Here is a 17264-nt window from a genome sequence, read left to right as displayed (position 1 = left end):
CTTTCTCTGCGGCTTACGGCCATACCACCCTGAGCACGCCCGATCTCGTCCGATCTCGGAAGCTAAGCAGGGTCGGGCCTGGTTAGTACTTGGATGGGAGACCGCCTGGGAATACCAGGTGCTGTAAGCTTTTTCACTTTTCTGTGCAAACAACAGAGGACGCTGCTGCTTCAGTAAACAGCACTGACTGTGCCACTGCTCAACTGTCAATCACTGTGCAGACAGTTCAGCTCACAGTGCACAAACCACACTTTCATATTATCACATTACACAGTTGACAAGTTGAGAGAAAGAAAGAAAGAAAGAAAGTCGAGCAAAGACACCCGCGCTTGACATACACAGCCATGTCTGTGATGGTGTGGATCATCATGTATAAAGGGGGTAGTTGTCACTTGCTCTGCGGCTTACGGCCATACCACCCTGAGCACGCCCGATCTCGTCCGATCTCGGAAGCTAAGCAGGGTCGGGCCTGGTTAGTACTTGGATGGGAGACCGCCTGGGAATACCAGGTGCTGTAAGCTTTTTCACTTTTCTGTGCAAACAACAGAGGACGCTGCTGCTTCAGTAAACAGCACTGACTGTGCCACTGCTCAACTGTCAATCACTGTGCAGACAGTTCAGCTCACAGTGCACAAACCACACTTTCATATTATCACATTACACAGTTGACAAGTTGAGAGAAAGAAAGAAAGAAAGAAAGTCGAGCAAAGACACCCGCGCTTGACATACACAGCCATGTCTGTGATGGTGTGGATCATCATGTATAAAGGGGGTAGTTGTCACTTGCTCTGCGGCTTACGGCCATACCACCCTGAGCACGCCCGATCTCGTCCGATCTCGGAAGCTAAGCAGGGTCGGGCCTGGTTAGTACTTGGATGGGAGACCGCCTGGGAATACCAGGTGCTGTAAGCTTTTTCACTTTTCTGTGCAAACAACAGAGGACGCTGCTGCTTCAGTAAACAGCACTGACTGTGCCACTGCTCAACTGTCAATCACTGTGCAGACAGTTCAGCTCACAGTGCACAAACCACACTTTCATATTATCACATTACACAGTTGACAAGTTGAGAGAAAGAAAGAAAGAAAGAAAGTCGAGCAAAGACACCCGCGCTTGACATACACAGCCATGTCTGTGATGGTGTGGATCATCATGTATAAAGGGGGTAGTTGTCACTTGCTCTGCGGCTTACGGCCATACCACCCTGAGCACGCCCGATCTCGTCCGATCTCGGAAGCTAAGCAGGGTCGGGCCTGGTTAGTACTTGGATGGGAGACCGCCTGGGAATACCAGGTGCTGTAAGCTTTTTCACTTTTCTGTGCAAACAACAGAGGACGCTGCTGCTTCAGTAAACAGCACTGACTGTGCCACTGCTCAACTGTCAATCACTGTGCAGACAGTTCAGCTCACAGTGCACAAACCACACTTTCATATTATCACATTACACAGTTGACAAGTTGAGAGAAAGAAAGAAAGAAAGAAAGTCGAGCAAAGACACCCGCGCTTGACATACACAGCCATGTCTGTGATGGTGTGGATCATCATGTATAAAGGGGGTAGTTGTCACTTGCTCTGCGGCTTACGGCCATACCACCCTGAGCACGCCCGATCTCGTCCGATCTCGGAAGCTAAGCAGGGTCGGGCCTGGTTAGTACTTGGATGGGAGACCGCCTGGGAATACCAGGTGCTGTAAGCTTTTTCACTTTTCTGTGCAAACAACAGAGGACGCTGCTGCTTCAGTAAACAGCACTGACTGTGCCACTGCTCAACTGTCAATCACTGTGCAGACAGTTCAGCTCACAGTGCACAAACCACACTTTCATATTATCACATTACACAGTTGACAAGTTGAGAGAAAGAAAGAAAGAAAGAAAGTCGAGCAAAGACACCCGCGCTTGACATACACAGCCATGTCTGTGATGGTGTGGATCATCATGTATAAAGGGGGTAGTTGTCACTTGCTCTGCGGCTTACGGCCATACCACCCTGAGCACGCCCGATCTCGTCCGATCTCGGAAGCTAAGCAGGGTCGGGCCTGGTTAGTACTTGGATGGGAGACCGCCTGGGAATACCAGGTGCTGTAAGCTTTTTCACTTTTCTGTGCAAACAACAGAGGACGCTGCTGCTTCAGTAAACAGCACTGACTGTGCCACTGCTCAACTGTCAATCACTGTGCAGACAGTTCAGCTCACAGTGCACAAACCACACTTTCATATTATCACATTACACAGTTGACAAGTTGAGAGAAAGAAAGAAAGAAAGAAAGTCGAGCAAAGACACCCGCGCTTGACATACACAGCCATGTCTGTGATGGTGTGGATCATCATGTATAAAGGGGGTAGTTGTCACTTGCTCTGCGGCTTACGGCCATACCACCCTGAGCACGCCCGATCTCGTCCGATCTCGGAAGCTAAGCAGGGTCGGGCCTGGTTAGTACTTGGATGGGAGACCGCCTGGGAATACCAGGTGCTGTAAGCTTTTTCACTTTTCTGTGCAAACAACAGAGGACGCTGCTGCTTCAGTAAACAGCACTGACTGTGCCACTGCTCAACTGTCAATCACTGTGCAGACAGTTCAGCTCACAGTGCACAAACCACACTTTCATATTATCACATTACACAGTTGACAAGTTGAGAGAAAGAAAGAAAGAAAGAAAGTCGAGCAAAGACACCCGCGCTTGACATACACAGCCATGTCTGTGATGGTGTGGATCATCATGTATAAAGGGGGTAGTTGTCACTTGCTCTGCGGCTTACGGCCATACCACCCTGAGCACGCCCGATCTCGTCCGATCTCGGAAGCTAAGCAGGGTCGGGCCTGGTTAGTACTTGGATGGGAGACCGCCTGGGAATACCAGGTGCTGTAAGCTTTTTCACTTTTCTGTGCAAACAACAGAGGACGCTGCTGCTTCAGTAAACAGCACTGACTGTGCCACTGCTCAACTGTCAATCACTGTGCAGACAGTTCAGCTCACAGTGCACAAACCACACTTTCATATTATCACATTACACAGTTGACAAGTTGAGAGAAAGAAAGAAAGAAAGAAAGTCGAGCAAAGACACCCGCGCTTGACATACACAGCCATGTCTGTGATGGTGTGGATCATCATGTATAAAGGGGGTAGTTGTCACTTGCTCTGCGGCTTACGGCCATACCACCCTGAGCACGCCCGTTCTCGGAAGCTAAGCAGGGTCGGGCCTGGTTAGTACTTGGATGGGAGACCGCCTGGGAATACCAGGTGCTGTAAGCTTTTTCACTTTTCTGTGCAAACAACAGAGGACGCTGCTGCTTCAGTAAACAGCACTGACTGTGCCACTGCTCAACTGTCAATCACTGTGCAGACAGTTCAGCTCACAGTGCACAAACCACACTTTCATATTATCACATTACACAGTTGACAAGTTGAGAGAAAGAAAGAAAGAAAGAAAGTCAAGCAAAGACACCCGCGCTTGACATACACAGCCATGTCTGTGATGGTGTGGATCATCATGTATAAAGGGGGTAGTTGTCACTTGCTCTGCGGCTTACGGCCATACCACCCTGAGCACGCCCGATCTCGTCCGATCTCGGAAGCTAAGCAGGGTCGGGCCTGGTTAGTACTTGGATGGGAGACCGCCTGGGAATACCAGGTGCTGTAAGCTTTTTCACTTTTCTGTGCAAACAACAGAGGACGCTGCTGCTTCAGTAAACAGCACTGACTGTGCCACTGCTCAACTGTCAATCACTGTGCAGACAGTTCAGCTCACAGTGCACAAACCACACTTTCATATTTTCACATTACACAGTTGACAAGTTGACAAGTTGAGAGAAAGAAAGAAAGAAAGAAAGTCGAGCAAAGACACCCGCGCTTGACATACACAGCCATGTCTGTGATGGTGTGGATCATCATGTATAAAGGGGGTAGTTGTCACTTGCTCTGCGGCTTACGGCCATACCACCCTGAGCACGCCCGATCTCGTCCGATCTCGGAAGCTAAGCAGGGTCGGGCCTGGTTAGTACTTGAATGGGAGACCGCCTGGGAATACCAGGTGCTGTAAGCTTTTTCACTTTTCTGTGCAAACAACAGAGGACGCTGCTGCTTCAGTAAACAGCACTGACTGTGCCACTGCTCAACTGTCAATCACTGTGCAGACAGTTCAGCTCACAGTGCACAAACCACACTTTCATATTATCACATTACACAGTTGACAAGTTGAGAGAAAGAAAGAAAGAAAGAAAGTCGAGCAAAGACACCCGCGCTTGACATACACAGCCATGTCTGTGATGGTGTGGATCATCATGTATAAAGGGGGTAGTTGTCACTTGCTCTGCGGCTTACGGCCATACCACCCTGAGCACGCCCGATCTCGTCCGATCTCGGAAGCTAAGCAGGGTCGGGCCTGGTTAGTACTTGGATGGGAGACCGCCTGGGAATACCAGGTGCTGTAAGCTTTTTCACTTTTCTGTGCAAACAACAGAGGACGCTGCTGCTTCAGTAAACAGCACTGACTGTGCCACTGCTCAACTGTCAATCACTGTGCAGACAGTTCAGCTCACAGTGCACAAACCACACTTTCATATTATCACATTACACAGTTGACAAGTTGAGAGAAAGAAAGAAAGAAAGAAAGTCGAGCAAAGACACCCGCGCTTGACATACACAGCCATGTCTGTGATGGTGTGGATCATCATGTATAAAGGGGGTAGTTGTCACTTGCTCTGCGGCTTACGGCCATACCACCCTGAGCACGCCCGATCTCGTCCGATCTCGGAAGCTAAGCAGGGTCGGGCCTGGTTAGTACTTGGATGGGAGACCGCCTGGGAATACCAGGTGCTGTAAGCTTTTTCACTTTTCTGTGCAAACAACAGAGGACGCTGCTGCTTCAGTAAACAGCACTGACTGTGCCACTGCTCAACTGTCAATCACTGTGCAGACAGTTCAGCTCACAGTGCACAAACCACACTTTCATATTATCACATTACACAGTTGACAAGTTGAGAGAAAGAAAGAAAGAAAGAAAGTCGAGCAAAGACACCCGCGCTTGACATACACAGCCATGTCTGTGATGGTGTGGATCATCATGTATAAAGGGGGTAGTTGTCACTTGCTCTGCGGCTTACGGCCATACCACCCTGAGCACGCCCGTTCTCGGAAGCTAAGCAGGGTCGGGCCTGGTTAGTACTTGGATGGGAGACCGCCTGGGAATACCAGGTGCTGTAAGCTTTTTCACTTTTCTGTGCAAACAACAGAGGACGCTGCTGCTTCAGTAAACAGCACTGACTGTGCCACTGCTCAACTGTCAATCACTGTGCAGACAGTTCAGCTCACAGTGCACAAACCACACTTTCATATTATCACATTACACAGTTGACAAGTTGAGAGAAAGAAAGAAAGAAAGAAAGTCAAGCAAAGACACCCGCGCTTGACATACACAGCCATGTCTGTGATGGTGTGGATCATCATGTATAAAGGGGGTAGTTGTCACTTGCTCTGCGGCTTACGGCCATACCACCCTGAGCACGCCCGATCTCGTCCGATCTCGGAAGCTAAGCAGGGTCGGGCCTGGTTAGTACTTGGATGGGAGACCGCCTGGGAATACCAGGTGCTGTAAGCTTTTTCACTTTTCTGTGCAAACAACAGAGGACGCTGCTGCTTCAGTAAACAGCACTGACTGTGCCACTGCTCAACTGTCAATCACTGTGCAGACAGTTCAGCTCACAGTGCACAAACCACACTTTCATATTTTCACATTACACAGTTGACAAGTTGACAAGTTGAGAGAAAGAAAGAAAGAAAGAAAGTCGAGCAAAGACACCCGCGCTTGACATACACAGCCATGTCTGTGATGGTGTGGATCATCATGTATAAAGGGGGTAGTTGTCACTTGCTCTGCGGCTTACGGCCATACCACCCTGAGCACGCCCGATCTCGTCCGATCTCGGAAGCTAAGCAGGGTCGGGCCTGGTTAGTACTTGAATGGGAGACCGCCTGGGAATACCAGGTGCTGTAAGCTTTTTCACTTTTCTGTGCAAACAACAGAGGACGCTGCTGCTTCAGTAAACAGCACTGACTGTGCCACTGCTCAACTGTCAATCACTGTGCAGACAGTTCAGCTCACAGTGCACAAACCACACTTTCATATTATCACATTACACAGTTGACAAGTTGAGAGAAAGAAAGAAAGAAAGAAAGTCGAGCAAAGACACCCGCGCTTGACATACACAGCCATGTCTGTGATGGTGTGGATCATCATGTATAAAGGGGGTAGTTGTCACTTGCTCTGCGGCTTACGGCCATACCACCCTGAGCACGCCCGATCTCGTCCGATCTCGGAAGCTAAGCAGGGTCGGGCCTGGTTAGTACTTGGGTGGGAGACCGCCTGGGAATACCAGGTGCTGTAAGCTTTTTCACTTTTCTGTGCAAACAACAGAGGACGCTGCTGCTTCAGTAAACAGCACTGACTGTGCCACTGCTCAACTGTCAATCACTGTGCAGACAGTTCAGCTCACAGTGCACAAACCACACTTTCATATTATCACATTACACAGTTGACAAGTTGACAAGTTGAGAGAAAGAAAGAAAGAAAGAAAGTCAAGCAAAGACACCCGCACTTGACATACACAGCCATGTCTGTGATGGTGTGGATCATCATGTATAAAGGGGGTAGTTGTGACTTGCTCTGCGGCTTACGGCCATACCACTCTGAGCACGCCCGATCTCGTCCGATCTCGGAAGCTAAGCAGGGTCGGGCCTGGTTAGTACTTGGATGGGAGACCGCCTGGGAATACCAGGTGCTGTAAGCTTTTTCACTTTTCTGTGCAAACAACAGAGGACGCTGCTGCTTCAGTAAACAGCACTGACTGTGCCACTGCTCAACTGTCAATCACTGTGCAGACAGTTCAGCTCACAGTGCACAAACCACACTTTCATATTATCACATTACACAGTTGACAAGTTGAGAGAAAGAAAGAAAGAAAGAAAGTCAAGCAAAGACACCCGCGCTTGACATACACAGCCATGTCTGTGATGGTGTGGATCATCATGTATAAAGGGGGTAGTTGTCACTTGCTCTGCGGCTTACGGCCATACCACCCTGAGCACGCCCGATCTCGTCCGATCTCGGAAGCTAAGCAGGGTCGGGCCTGGTTAGTACTTGGATGGGAGACCGCCTGGGAATACCAGGTGCTGTAAGCTTTTTCACTTTTCTGTGCAAACAACAGAGGACGCTGCTGCTTCAGTAAACAGCACTGACTGTGCCACTGCTCAACTGGCAGTCACTGTGCAGACAGTTCAGCTCACAGTGCACAAACCACACTTTCATATTATAACATTACACAGTTGACAAGTTGAGAGAAAGAAAGAAAGAAAGAAAGTCGAGCAAAGACACCCGCGCTTGACATACACAGCCATGTCTGTGATGGTGTGGATCATCATGTATAAAGGGGGTAGTTGTCACTTGCTCTGCGGCTTACGGCCATACCACCCTGAGCACGCCCGATCTCGTCCGATCTCGGAAGCTAAGCAGGGTCGGGCCTGGTTAGTACTTGGATGGGAGACCGCCTGGGAATACCAGGTGCTGTAAGCTTTTTCACTTTTCTGTGCAAACAACAGAGGACGCTGCTGCTTCAGTAAACAGCACTGACTGTGCCACTGCTCAACTGTCAATCACTGTGCAGACAGTTCAGCTCACAGTGCACAAACCACACTTTCATATTATCACATTACACAGTTGACAAGTTGAGAGAAAGAAAGAAAGAAAGAAAGTCGAGCAAAGACACCCGCGCTTGACATACACAGCCATGTCTGTGATGGTGTGGATCATCATGTATAAAGGGGGTAGTTGTCACTTGCTCTGCGGCTTACGGCCATACCACCCTGAGCACGCCCGTTCTCGGAAGCTAAGCAGGGTCGGGCCTGGTTAGTACTTGGATGGGAGACCGCCTGGGAATACCAGGTGCTGTAAGCTTTTTCACTTTTCTGTGCAAACAACAGAGGACGCTGCTGCTTCAGTAAACAGCACTGACTGTGCCACTGCTCAACTGTCAATCACTGTGCAGACAGTTCAGCTCACAGTGCACAAACCACACTTTCATATTATCACATTACACAGTTGACAAGTTGAGAGAAAGAAAGAAAGAAAGAAAGTCAAGCAAAGACACCCGCGCTTGACATACACAGCCATGTCTGTGATGGTGTGGATCATCATGTATAAAGGGGGTAGTTGTCACTTGCTCTGCGGCTTACGGCCATACCACCCTGAGCACGCCCGATCTCGTCCGATCTCGGAAGCTAAGCAGGGTCGGGCCTGGTTAGTACTTGGATGGGAGACCGCCTGGGAATACCAGGTGCTGTAAGCTTTTTCACTTTTCTGTGCAAACAACAGAGGACGCTGCTGCTTCAGTAAACAGCACTGACTGTGCCACTGCTCAACTGTCAATCACTGTGCAGACAGTTCAGCTCACAGTGCACAAACCACACTTTCATATTTTCACATTACACAGTTGACAAGTTGACAAGTTGAGAGAACGAAAGAAAGAAAGAAAGTCGAGCAAAGACACCCGCGCTTGACATACACAGCCATGTCTGTGATGGTGTGGATCATCATGTATAAAGGGGGTAGTTGTCACTTGCTCTGCGGCTTACGGCCATACCACCCTGAGCACGCCCGATCTCGTCCGATCTCGGAAGCTAAGCAGGGTCGGGCCTGGTTAGTACTTGAATGGGAGACCGCCTGGGAATACCAGGTGCTGTAAGCTTTTTCACTTTTCTGTGCAAACAACAGAGGACGCTGCTGCTTCAGTAAACAGCACTGACTGTGCCACTGCTCAACTGTCAATCACTGTGCAGACAGTTCAGCTCACAGTGCACAAACCACACTTTCATATTATCACATTACACAGTTGACAAGTTGAGAGAAAGAAAGAAAGAAAGAAAGTCGAGCAAAGACACCCGCGCTTGACATACACAGCCATGTCTGTGATGGTGTGGATCATCATGTATAAAGGGGGTAGTTGTCACTTGCTCTGCGGCTTACGGCCATACCACCCTGAGCACGCCCGATCTCGTCCGATCTCGGAAGCTAAGCAGGGTCGGGCCTGGTTAGTACTTGGGTGGGAGACCGCCTGGGAATACCAGGTGCTGTAAGCTTTTTCACTTTTCTGTGCAAACAACAGAGGACGCTGCTGCTTCAGTAAACAGCACTGACTGTGCCACTGCTCAACTGTCAATCACTGTGCAGACAGTTCAGCTCACAGTGCACAAACCACACTTTCATATTATCACATTACACAGTTGACAAGTTGACAAGTTGAGAGAAAGAAAGAAAGAAAGAAAGTCAAGCAAAGACACCCGCACTTGACATACACAGCCATGTCTGTGATGGTGTGGATCATCATGTATAAAGGGGGTAGTTGTGACTTGCTCTGCGGCTTACGGCCATACCACTCTGAGCACGCCCGATCTCGTCCGATCTCGGAAGCTAAGCAGGGTCGGGCCTGGTTAGTACTTGGATGGGAGACCGCCTGGGAATACCAGGTGCTGTAAGCTTTTTCACTTTTCTGTGCAAACAACAGAGGACGCTGCTGCTTCAGTAAACAGCACTGACTGTGCCACTGCTCAACTGTCAATCACTGTGCAGACAGTTCAGCTCACAGTGCACAAACCACACTTTCATATTATCACATTACACAGTTGACAAGTTGAGAGAAAGAAAGAAAGAAAGAAAGTCAAGCAAAGACACCCGCGCTTGACATACACAGCCATGTCTGTGATGGTGTGGATCATCATGTATAAAGGGGGTAGTTGTCACTTGCTCTGCGGCTTACGGCCATACCACCCTGAGCACGCCCGATCTCGTCCGATCTCGGAAGCTAAGCAGGGTCGGGCCTGGTTAGTACTTGGATGGGAGACCGCCTGGGAATACCAGGTGCTGTAAGCTTTTTCACTTTTCTGTGCAAACAACAGAGGACGCTGCTGCTTCAGTAAACAGCACTGACTGTGCCACTGCTCAACTGGCAGTCACTGTGCAGACAGTTCAGCTCACAGTGCACAAACCACACTTTCATATTATAACATTAAACAGTTGACAAGTTGAGAGAAAGAAAGAAAGAAAGAAAGTCGAGCAAAGACACCCGCGCTTGACATACACAGCCATGTCTGTGATGGTGTGGATCATCATGTATAAAGGGGGTAGTTGTCACTTGCTCTGCGGCTTACGGCCATACCACCCTGAGCACGCCCGATCTCGTCCGATCTCGGAAGCTAAGCAGGGTCGGGCCTGGTTAGTACTTGGATGGGAGACCGCCTGGGAATACCAGGTGCTGTAAGCTTTTTCACTTTTCTGTGCAAACAACAGAGGACGCTGCTGCTTCAGTAAACAGCACTGACTGTGCCACTGCTCAACTGTCAATCACTGTGCAGACAGTTCAGCTCACAGTGCACAAACCACACTTTCATATTATCACATTACACAGTTGACAAGTTGAGAGAAAGAAAGAAAGAAAGAAAGTCGAGCAAAGACACCCGCGCTTGACATACACAGCCATGTCTGTGATGGTGTGGATCATCATGTATAAAGGGGGTAGTTGTCACTTGCTCTGCGGCTTACGGCCATACCACCCTGAGCACGCCCGATCTCGTCCGATCTCGGAAGCTAAGCAGGGTCGGCCCTGGTTAGTAGTTGGATGGGAGACCGCCTGGGAATACCAGGTGCTGTAAGCTTTTTCACTTTTCTGTGCAAACAACAGAGGACGCTGCTGCTTCAGTAAACAGCACTGACTGTGCCACTGCTCAACTGTCAATCACTGTGCAGACAGTTCAGCTCACAGTGCACAAACCACACTTTCATATTATCACATTACACAGTTGACAAGTTGACAAGTTGAGAGAAAGAAAGAAAAAAAGAAAGTCAAGCAAAGACACCCGCGCTTGACATACACAGCCATGTCTGTGATGGTGTGGATCATCATGTATAAAGGGGGTAGTTGTCACTTGCTCTCCGGCTTACGGCCATACCACCCTGAGCACGCCCGATCTCGTCCGATCTCGGAAGCTAAGCAGGGTCGGGCCTGGTTAGTACTTGGATGGGAGACCGCCTGGGAATACCAGGTGCTGTAAGCTTTTTCACTTTTCTGTGCAAACAACAGAGGACGCTGCTGCTTCAGTAAACAGCACTGACTGTGCCACTGCTCAACTGTCAATCACTGTGCAGACAGTTCAGCTCACAGTGCACAAACCACACTTTCATATTATCACATTACACAGTTGACAAGTTGAGAGAAAGAAAGAAAGAAAGAAAGTCGAGCAAAGACACCCGCGCTTGACATACACAGCCATGTCTGTGATGGTGTGGATCATCATGTATAAAGGGGGTAGTTGTCACTTGCTCTGCGGCTTACGGCCATACCACCCTGAGCACGCCCGATCTCGTCCGATCTCGGAAGCTAAGCAGGGTCGGGCCTGATTAGTGCTTGGGTGGGAGACCGCCTGGGAATACCAGGTGCTGTAAACTTTTTCACTTTTCTGTGCAAACAACAGAGGACGCTGCTGCTTCAGTAAACAGCACTGACTGTGCCACTGCTCAACTGTCAATCACTGTGCAGACAGTTCAGCTCACAGTGCACAAACCACACTTTCATATTATCACATTACACAGTTGACAAGTTGAGAGAAAGAAAGAAAGAAAGAAAGTCGAGCAAAGACACCCGCGCTTGACATACACAGCCATGTCTGTGATGGTGTGGATCATCATGTATAAAGGGGGTAGTTGTCACTTGCTCTGCGGCTTACGGCCATACCACCCTGAGCACGCCCGATCTCGTCCGATCTCGGAAGCTAAGCAGGGTCGGGCCTGGTTAGTACTTGGATGGGAGACCGCCTGGGAATACCAGGTGCTGTAAGCTTTTTCACTTTTCTGTGCAAACAACAGAGGACGCTGCTGCTTCAGTAAACAGCACTGACTGTGCCACTGCTCAACTGTCAATCACTGTGCAGACAGTTCAGCTCACAGTGCACAAACCACACTTTCATATTATCACATTACACAGTTGACAAGTTGAGAGAAAGAAAGAAAGAAAGAAAGTCGAGCAAAGACACCCGCGCTTGACATACACAGCCATGTCTGTGATGGTGTGGATCATCATGTATAAAGGGGGTAGTTGTCACTTGCTCTGCGGCTTACGGCCATACCACCCTGAGCACGCCCGATCTCGTCCGATCTCGGAAGCTAAGCAGGGTCGGGCCTGGTTAGTACTTGGATGGGAGACCGCCTGGGAATACCAGGTGCTGTAAGCTTTTTCACTTTTCTGTGCAAACAACAGAGGACGCTGCTGCTTCAGTAAACAGCACTGACTGTGCCACTGCTCAACTGTCAATCACTGTGCAGACAGTTCAGCTCACAGTGCACAAACCACACTTTCATATTATCACATTACACAGTTGACAAGTTGAGAGAAAGAAAGAAAGAAAGAAAGTCAAGCAAAGACACCCGCGCTTGACATACACAGCCATGTCTGTGATGGTGTGGATCATCATGTATAAAGGGGGTAGTTGTCACTTGCTCTCCGGCTTACGGCCATACCACCCTGAGCACGCCCGATCTCGTCCGATCTCGGAAGCTAAGCAGGGTCGGGCCTGGTTAGTACTTGGATGGGAGACCGCCTGGGAATACCAGGTGCTGTAAGCTTTTTCACTTTTCTGTGCAAACAACAGAGGACGCTGCTGCTTCAGTAAACAGCACTGACTGTGCCACTGCTCAACTGTCAATCACTGTGCAGACAGTTCAGCTCACAGTGCACAAACCACACTTTCATATTATCACATTACACAGTTGACAAGTTGAGAGAAAGAAAGAAAGAAAGAAAGTCGAGCAAAGACACCCGCGCTTGACATACACAGCCATGTCTGTGATGGTGTGGATCATCATGTATAAAGGGGGTAGTTGTCACTTGCTCTGCGGCTTACGGCCATACCACCCTGAGCACGCCCGATCTCGTCCGATCTCGGAAGCTAAGCAGGGTCGGGCCTGGTTAGTACTTGGATGGGAGACCGCCTGGGAATACCAGGTGCTGTAAGCTTTTTCACTTTTCTGTGCAAACAACAGAGGACGCTGCTGCTTCAGTAAACAGCACTGACTGTGCCACTGCTCAACTGTCAATCACTGTGCAGACAGTTCAGCTCACAGTGCACAAACCACACTTTCATATTATCACATTACACAGTTGACAAGTTGACAAGTTGAGAGAAAGAAAGAAAGAAAGAAAGTCAAGCAAAGACACCCGCGCTTGACATACACAGCCATGTCTGTGAAGGTGTGGATCATCATGTATAAAGGGGGTAGTTGTCACTTTCTCTGCGGCTTACGGCCATACCACCCTGAGCACGCCCGATCTCGTCCGATCTCGGAAGCTAAGCAGGGTCGGGCCTGGTTAGTACTTGGATGGGAGACCGCCTGGGAATACCAGGTGCTGTAAGCTTTTTCACTTTTCTGTGCAAACAACAGAGGACGCTGCTGCTTCAGTAAACAGCACTGACTGTGCCACTGCTCAACTGTCAATCACTGTGCAGACAGTTCAGCTCACAGTGCACAAACCACACTTTCATATTATCACATTACACAGTTGACAAGTTGAGAGAAAGAAAGAAAGAAAGAAAGTCGAGCAAAGACACCCGCGCTTGACATACACAGCCATGTCTGTGATGGTGTGGATCATCATGTATAAAGGGGGTAGTTGTCACTTGCTCTGCGGCTTACGGCCATACCACCCTGAGCACGCCCGATCTCGTCCGATCTCGGAAGCTAAGCAAGGTCGGGCCTGGTTAGTACTTGGGTGGGAGACCGCCTGGGAATACCAGGTGCTGTAAGCTTTTTCACTTTTCTGTGCAAACAACAGAGGACGCTGCTGCTTCAGTAAACAGCACTGACTGTGCCACTGCTCAACTGTCAATCACTGTGCAGACAGTTCAGCTCACAGTGCACAAACCACACTTTCATATTATCACATTACACAGTTGACAAGTTGAGAGAAAGAAAGAAAGAAAGAAAGTCGAGCAAAGACACCCGCGCTTGACATACACAGCCATGTCTGTGATGGTGTGGATCATCATGTATAAAGGGGGTAGTTGTCACTTGCTCTCCGGCTTACGGCCATACCACCCTGAGCACGCCCGATCTCGGAAGCTAAGCAGGGTCGGGCCTGGTTAGTACTTGGATGGGAGACCGCCTGGGAATACCAGGTGCTGTAAGCTTTTTCACTTTTCTGTGCAAACAACAGAGGACGCTGCTGCTTCAGTAAACAGCACTGACTGTGCCACTGCTCAACTGTCAATCACTGTGCAGACAGTTCAGCTCACAGTGCACAAACCACACTTTCATATTTTCACATTACACAGTTGACAAGTTGACAAGTTGAGAGAAAGAAAGAAAGAAAGAAAGTCGAGCAAAGACACCCGCGCTTGACATACACAGCCATGTCTGTGATGGTGTGGATCATCATGTATAAAGGGGGTAGTTGTCACTTGCTCTGCGGCTTACGGCCATACCACCCTGAGCACGCCCGATCTCGTCCGATCTCGGAAGCTAAGCAGGGTCGGGCCTGGTTAGTACTTGGATGGGAGACCGCCTGGGAATACCAGGTGCTGTAAGCTTTTTCACTTTTCTGTGCAAACAACAGAGGACGCTGCTGCTTCAGTAAACAGCACTGACTGTGCCACTGCTCAACTGTCAATCACTGTGCAGACAGTTCAGCTCACAGTGCACAAACCACACTTTCATATTATCACATTACACAGTTGACAAGTTGAGAGAAAGAAAGAAAGAAAGAAAGTCAAGCAAAGACACCCGCGCTTGACATACACAGCCATGTCTGTGATGGTGTGGATCATCATGTATAAAGGGGGTAGTTGTCACTTGCTCTGCGGCTTACGGCCATACCACCCTGAGCACGCCCGATCTCGTCCGATCTCGGAAGCTAAGCAGGGTCGGGCCTGGTTAGTACTTGGATGGGAGACCGCCTGGGAATACCAGGTGCTGTAAGCTTTTTCACTTTTCTGTGCAAACAACAGAGGACGCTGCTGCTTCAGTAAACAGCACTGACTGTGCCACTGCTCAACTGTCAATCACTGTGCAGACAGTTCAGCTCACAGTGCACAAACCACACTTTCATATTATCACATTACACAGTTGACAAGTTGAGAGAAAGAAAGAAAGAAAGAAAGTCGAGCAAAGACACCCGCGCTTGACATACACAGCCATGTCTGTGATGGTGTGGATCATCATGTATAAAGGGGGTAGTTGTCACTTGCTCTGCGGCTTACGGCCATACCACCCTGAGCACGCCCGATCTCGTCCGATCTCGGAAGCTAAGCAGGGTCGGGCCTGGTTAGTACTTGGATGGGAGACCGCCTGGGAATACCAGGTGCTGTAAGCTTTTTCACTTTTCTGTGCAAACAACAGAGGACGCTGCTGCTTCAGTAAACAGCACTGACTGTGCCACTGCTCAACTGTCAATCACTGTGCAGACAGTTCAGCTCACAGTGCACAAACCACACTTTCATATTATCACATTACACAGTTGACAAGTTGAGAGAAAGAAAGAAAGAAAGAAAGTCAAGCAAAGACACCCGCGCTTGACATACACAGCCATGTCTGTGATGGTGTGGATCATCATGTATAAAGGGGGTAGTTGTCACTTGCTCTCCGGCTTACGGCCATACCACCCTGAGCACGCCCGATCTCGTCCGATCTCGGAAGCTAAGCAGGGTCGGGCCTGGTTAGTACTTGGATGGGAGACCGCCTGGGAATACCAGGTGCTGTAAGCTTTTTCACTTTTCTGTGCAAACAACAGAGGACGCTGCTGCTTCAGTAAACAGCACTGACTGTGCCACTGCTCAACTGTCAATCACTGTGCAGACAGTTCAGCTCACAGTGCACAAACCACACTTTCATATTATCACATTACACAGTTGACAAGTTGAGAGAAAGAAAGAAAGAAAGAAAGTCGAGCAAAGACACCCGCGCTTGACATACACAGCCATGTCTGTGATGGTGTGGATCATCATGTATAAAGGGGGTAGTTGTCACTTGCTCTGCGGCTTACGGCCATACCACCCTGAGCACGCCCGATCTCGTCCGATCTCGGAAGCTAAGCAGGGTCGGGCCTGGTTAGTACTTGGATGGGAGACCGCCTGGGAATACCAGGTGCTGTAAGCTTTTTCACTTTTCTGTGCAAACAACAGAGGACGCTGCTGCTTCAGTAAACAGCACTGACTGTGCCACTGCTCAACTGTCAATCACTGTGCAGACAGTTCAGCTCACAGTGCACAAACCACACTTTCATATTATCACATTACACAGTTGACAAGTTGACAAGTTGAGAGAAAGAAAGAAAGAAAGAAAGTCAAGCAAAGACACCCGCGCTTGACATACACAGCCATGTCTGTGAAGGTGTGGATCATCATGTATAAAGGGGGTAGTTGTCACTTTCTCTGCGGCTTACGGCCATACCACCCTGAGCACGCCCGATCTCGTCCGATCTCGGAAGCTAAGCAGGGTCGGGCCTGGTTAGTACTTGGATGGGAGACCGCCTGGGAATACCAGGTGCTGTAAGCTTTTTCACTTTTCTGTGCAAACAACAGAGGACGCTGCTGCTTCAGTAAACAGCACTGACTGTGCCACTGCTCAACTGTCAATCACTGTGCAGACAGTTCAGCTCACAGTGCACAAACCACACTTTCATATTATCACATTACACAGTTGACAAGTTGAGAGAAAGAAAGAAAGAAAGAAAGTCGAGCAAAGACACCCGCGCTTGACATACACAGCCATGTCTGTGATGGTGTGGATCATCATGTATAAAGGGGGTAGTTGTCACTTGCTCTGCGGCTTACGGCCATACCACCCTGAGCACGCCCGATCTCGTCCGATCTCGGAAGCTAAGCAGGGTCGGGCCTGGTTAGTACTTGGATGGGAGACCGCCTGGGAATACCAGGTGCTGTAAGCTTTTTCACTTTTCTGTGCAAACAACAGAGGACGCTGCTGCTTCAGTAAACAGCACTGACTGTGCCACTGCTCAACTGTCAATCACTGTGCAGACAGTTCAGCTCACAGTGCACAAACCACACTTTCATATTATCACATTACACAGTTGACAAGTTGAGAGAAAGAAAGAAAGAAAGAAAGTCGAGCAAAGACACCCGCGCTTGACATACACAGCCATGTCTGTGATGGTGTGGATCATCATGTATAAAGGGGGTAGTTGTCACTTGCTCTGCGGCTTACGGCCATACCAC

The 17264-nt window shown here is 49.2% G+C and overlaps 41 non-coding genes and 4 pseudogenes across 41 annotated transcripts in view; all 45 read left to right on the top strand.

The window, feature by feature from the left end:
* Nucleotides 1-11: 11 nt before the first annotated feature.
* LOC139616370 (5S ribosomal RNA) lies at nt 12-130 on the top strand. The gene has a single exon (XR_011688040.1). It is a non-coding gene; the product is annotated as a 5S ribosomal RNA (ribosomal RNA).
* A 272-nt stretch (nt 131-402) lies between these two features.
* Nucleotides 403-521, top strand: LOC139616369 (5S ribosomal RNA). Its single transcript, XR_011688039.1, has one exon. It is a non-coding gene; the product is annotated as a 5S ribosomal RNA (ribosomal RNA).
* A 272-nt stretch (nt 522-793) lies between these two features.
* LOC139616368 (5S ribosomal RNA) lies at nt 794-912 on the top strand. The gene has a single exon (XR_011688038.1). It is a non-coding gene; the product is annotated as a 5S ribosomal RNA (ribosomal RNA).
* A 272-nt stretch (nt 913-1184) lies between these two features.
* On the top strand, nt 1185-1303 carry LOC139616367 (5S ribosomal RNA). Its single transcript, XR_011688037.1, has one exon. It is a non-coding gene; the product is annotated as a 5S ribosomal RNA (ribosomal RNA).
* A 272-nt stretch (nt 1304-1575) lies between these two features.
* Nucleotides 1576-1694, top strand: LOC139616366 (5S ribosomal RNA). Its single transcript, XR_011688036.1, has one exon. It is a non-coding gene; the product is annotated as a 5S ribosomal RNA (ribosomal RNA).
* A 272-nt stretch (nt 1695-1966) lies between these two features.
* Nucleotides 1967-2085, top strand: LOC139616365 (5S ribosomal RNA). The gene has a single exon (XR_011688035.1). It is a non-coding gene; the product is annotated as a 5S ribosomal RNA (ribosomal RNA).
* Nucleotides 2086-2357: 272 nt separating this feature from the next.
* On the top strand, nt 2358-2476 carry LOC139616364 (5S ribosomal RNA). The gene has a single exon (XR_011688034.1). It is a non-coding gene; the product is annotated as a 5S ribosomal RNA (ribosomal RNA).
* A 272-nt stretch (nt 2477-2748) lies between these two features.
* Nucleotides 2749-2867, top strand: LOC139616363 (5S ribosomal RNA). The gene has a single exon (XR_011688033.1). It is a non-coding gene; the product is annotated as a 5S ribosomal RNA (ribosomal RNA).
* A 272-nt stretch (nt 2868-3139) lies between these two features.
* On the top strand, nt 3140-3248 carry LOC139616286 (5S ribosomal RNA; annotated as a pseudogene).
* Nucleotides 3249-3520: 272 nt separating this feature from the next.
* Nucleotides 3521-3639, top strand: LOC139616362 (5S ribosomal RNA). Its single transcript, XR_011688032.1, has one exon. It is a non-coding gene; the product is annotated as a 5S ribosomal RNA (ribosomal RNA).
* Nucleotides 3640-3919: 280 nt separating this feature from the next.
* On the top strand, nt 3920-4038 carry LOC139615757 (5S ribosomal RNA). The gene has a single exon (XR_011687629.1). It is a non-coding gene; the product is annotated as a 5S ribosomal RNA (ribosomal RNA).
* Nucleotides 4039-4310: 272 nt separating this feature from the next.
* On the top strand, nt 4311-4429 carry LOC139616360 (5S ribosomal RNA). The gene has a single exon (XR_011688030.1). It is a non-coding gene; the product is annotated as a 5S ribosomal RNA (ribosomal RNA).
* A 272-nt stretch (nt 4430-4701) lies between these two features.
* LOC139616359 (5S ribosomal RNA) lies at nt 4702-4820 on the top strand. The gene has a single exon (XR_011688029.1). It is a non-coding gene; the product is annotated as a 5S ribosomal RNA (ribosomal RNA).
* A 272-nt stretch (nt 4821-5092) lies between these two features.
* LOC139616285 (5S ribosomal RNA) lies at nt 5093-5201 on the top strand (annotated as a pseudogene).
* A 272-nt stretch (nt 5202-5473) lies between these two features.
* On the top strand, nt 5474-5592 carry LOC139616358 (5S ribosomal RNA). Its single transcript, XR_011688028.1, has one exon. It is a non-coding gene; the product is annotated as a 5S ribosomal RNA (ribosomal RNA).
* A 280-nt stretch (nt 5593-5872) lies between these two features.
* On the top strand, nt 5873-5991 carry LOC139615756 (5S ribosomal RNA). Its single transcript, XR_011687628.1, has one exon. It is a non-coding gene; the product is annotated as a 5S ribosomal RNA (ribosomal RNA).
* A 272-nt stretch (nt 5992-6263) lies between these two features.
* Nucleotides 6264-6382, top strand: LOC139615695 (5S ribosomal RNA). The gene has a single exon (XR_011687570.1). It is a non-coding gene; the product is annotated as a 5S ribosomal RNA (ribosomal RNA).
* Nucleotides 6383-6662: 280 nt separating this feature from the next.
* Nucleotides 6663-6781, top strand: LOC139615779 (5S ribosomal RNA). Its single transcript, XR_011687650.1, has one exon. It is a non-coding gene; the product is annotated as a 5S ribosomal RNA (ribosomal RNA).
* A 272-nt stretch (nt 6782-7053) lies between these two features.
* On the top strand, nt 7054-7172 carry LOC139616357 (5S ribosomal RNA). The gene has a single exon (XR_011688027.1). It is a non-coding gene; the product is annotated as a 5S ribosomal RNA (ribosomal RNA).
* Nucleotides 7173-7444: 272 nt separating this feature from the next.
* On the top strand, nt 7445-7563 carry LOC139616356 (5S ribosomal RNA). The gene has a single exon (XR_011688026.1). It is a non-coding gene; the product is annotated as a 5S ribosomal RNA (ribosomal RNA).
* A 272-nt stretch (nt 7564-7835) lies between these two features.
* Nucleotides 7836-7944, top strand: LOC139616284 (5S ribosomal RNA; annotated as a pseudogene).
* Nucleotides 7945-8216: 272 nt separating this feature from the next.
* LOC139616355 (5S ribosomal RNA) lies at nt 8217-8335 on the top strand. The gene has a single exon (XR_011688025.1). It is a non-coding gene; the product is annotated as a 5S ribosomal RNA (ribosomal RNA).
* Nucleotides 8336-8615: 280 nt separating this feature from the next.
* On the top strand, nt 8616-8734 carry LOC139615754 (5S ribosomal RNA). The gene has a single exon (XR_011687626.1). It is a non-coding gene; the product is annotated as a 5S ribosomal RNA (ribosomal RNA).
* Nucleotides 8735-9006: 272 nt separating this feature from the next.
* Nucleotides 9007-9125, top strand: LOC139615694 (5S ribosomal RNA). Its single transcript, XR_011687569.1, has one exon. It is a non-coding gene; the product is annotated as a 5S ribosomal RNA (ribosomal RNA).
* A 280-nt stretch (nt 9126-9405) lies between these two features.
* Nucleotides 9406-9524, top strand: LOC139615777 (5S ribosomal RNA). The gene has a single exon (XR_011687648.1). It is a non-coding gene; the product is annotated as a 5S ribosomal RNA (ribosomal RNA).
* A 272-nt stretch (nt 9525-9796) lies between these two features.
* Nucleotides 9797-9915, top strand: LOC139616354 (5S ribosomal RNA). The gene has a single exon (XR_011688024.1). It is a non-coding gene; the product is annotated as a 5S ribosomal RNA (ribosomal RNA).
* Nucleotides 9916-10187: 272 nt separating this feature from the next.
* LOC139616353 (5S ribosomal RNA) lies at nt 10188-10306 on the top strand. Its single transcript, XR_011688023.1, has one exon. It is a non-coding gene; the product is annotated as a 5S ribosomal RNA (ribosomal RNA).
* Nucleotides 10307-10578: 272 nt separating this feature from the next.
* LOC139616045 (5S ribosomal RNA) lies at nt 10579-10697 on the top strand. Its single transcript, XR_011687906.1, has one exon. It is a non-coding gene; the product is annotated as a 5S ribosomal RNA (ribosomal RNA).
* Nucleotides 10698-10977: 280 nt separating this feature from the next.
* LOC139616352 (5S ribosomal RNA) lies at nt 10978-11096 on the top strand. Its single transcript, XR_011688022.1, has one exon. It is a non-coding gene; the product is annotated as a 5S ribosomal RNA (ribosomal RNA).
* Nucleotides 11097-11368: 272 nt separating this feature from the next.
* LOC139616068 (5S ribosomal RNA) lies at nt 11369-11487 on the top strand. The gene has a single exon (XR_011687929.1). It is a non-coding gene; the product is annotated as a 5S ribosomal RNA (ribosomal RNA).
* Nucleotides 11488-11759: 272 nt separating this feature from the next.
* On the top strand, nt 11760-11878 carry LOC139616351 (5S ribosomal RNA). Its single transcript, XR_011688021.1, has one exon. It is a non-coding gene; the product is annotated as a 5S ribosomal RNA (ribosomal RNA).
* Nucleotides 11879-12150: 272 nt separating this feature from the next.
* On the top strand, nt 12151-12269 carry LOC139616349 (5S ribosomal RNA). The gene has a single exon (XR_011688019.1). It is a non-coding gene; the product is annotated as a 5S ribosomal RNA (ribosomal RNA).
* Nucleotides 12270-12541: 272 nt separating this feature from the next.
* On the top strand, nt 12542-12660 carry LOC139616348 (5S ribosomal RNA). The gene has a single exon (XR_011688018.1). It is a non-coding gene; the product is annotated as a 5S ribosomal RNA (ribosomal RNA).
* A 272-nt stretch (nt 12661-12932) lies between these two features.
* On the top strand, nt 12933-13051 carry LOC139616347 (5S ribosomal RNA). The gene has a single exon (XR_011688017.1). It is a non-coding gene; the product is annotated as a 5S ribosomal RNA (ribosomal RNA).
* Nucleotides 13052-13331: 280 nt separating this feature from the next.
* LOC139616346 (5S ribosomal RNA) lies at nt 13332-13450 on the top strand. The gene has a single exon (XR_011688016.1). It is a non-coding gene; the product is annotated as a 5S ribosomal RNA (ribosomal RNA).
* A 272-nt stretch (nt 13451-13722) lies between these two features.
* On the top strand, nt 13723-13841 carry LOC139615916 (5S ribosomal RNA). The gene has a single exon (XR_011687780.1). It is a non-coding gene; the product is annotated as a 5S ribosomal RNA (ribosomal RNA).
* Nucleotides 13842-14113: 272 nt separating this feature from the next.
* On the top strand, nt 14114-14222 carry LOC139616135 (5S ribosomal RNA; annotated as a pseudogene).
* Nucleotides 14223-14502: 280 nt separating this feature from the next.
* Nucleotides 14503-14621, top strand: LOC139616345 (5S ribosomal RNA). Its single transcript, XR_011688015.1, has one exon. It is a non-coding gene; the product is annotated as a 5S ribosomal RNA (ribosomal RNA).
* Nucleotides 14622-14893: 272 nt separating this feature from the next.
* LOC139616343 (5S ribosomal RNA) lies at nt 14894-15012 on the top strand. Its single transcript, XR_011688013.1, has one exon. It is a non-coding gene; the product is annotated as a 5S ribosomal RNA (ribosomal RNA).
* A 272-nt stretch (nt 15013-15284) lies between these two features.
* On the top strand, nt 15285-15403 carry LOC139616342 (5S ribosomal RNA). Its single transcript, XR_011688012.1, has one exon. It is a non-coding gene; the product is annotated as a 5S ribosomal RNA (ribosomal RNA).
* Nucleotides 15404-15675: 272 nt separating this feature from the next.
* Nucleotides 15676-15794, top strand: LOC139616341 (5S ribosomal RNA). The gene has a single exon (XR_011688011.1). It is a non-coding gene; the product is annotated as a 5S ribosomal RNA (ribosomal RNA).
* A 272-nt stretch (nt 15795-16066) lies between these two features.
* Nucleotides 16067-16185, top strand: LOC139616340 (5S ribosomal RNA). The gene has a single exon (XR_011688010.1). It is a non-coding gene; the product is annotated as a 5S ribosomal RNA (ribosomal RNA).
* A 280-nt stretch (nt 16186-16465) lies between these two features.
* On the top strand, nt 16466-16584 carry LOC139616338 (5S ribosomal RNA). Its single transcript, XR_011688009.1, has one exon. It is a non-coding gene; the product is annotated as a 5S ribosomal RNA (ribosomal RNA).
* Nucleotides 16585-16856: 272 nt separating this feature from the next.
* LOC139616336 (5S ribosomal RNA) lies at nt 16857-16975 on the top strand. The gene has a single exon (XR_011688007.1). It is a non-coding gene; the product is annotated as a 5S ribosomal RNA (ribosomal RNA).
* Nucleotides 16976-17247: 272 nt separating this feature from the next.
* The window catches only part of LOC139616335 (5S ribosomal RNA), a 119-nt gene continuing 102 nt past the window's right edge, over nt 17248-17264 (top strand). The window contains exon 1 of the ribosomal RNA XR_011688006.1: nt 17248-17264. This exon is cut by the window's right edge and continues 102 nt beyond it. This is a non-coding gene — a ribosomal RNA (5S ribosomal RNA).

The sequence above is a fragment of the Trachinotus anak genome, unplaced genomic scaffold (genome assembly GCF_046630095.1).
Source record: "Trachinotus anak isolate AG129_WGS33_773 ecotype Australia unplaced genomic scaffold, CSIRO_AGI_Tana_v1 ptg000056l, whole genome shotgun sequence".
Taxonomy (NCBI): domain Eukaryota; kingdom Metazoa; phylum Chordata; class Actinopteri; order Carangiformes; family Carangidae; genus Trachinotus; species Trachinotus anak.
The sequence above is the reverse complement of the archived record's forward strand: the minus strand, read 5'-3'. Positions and strand labels throughout refer to the sequence as shown.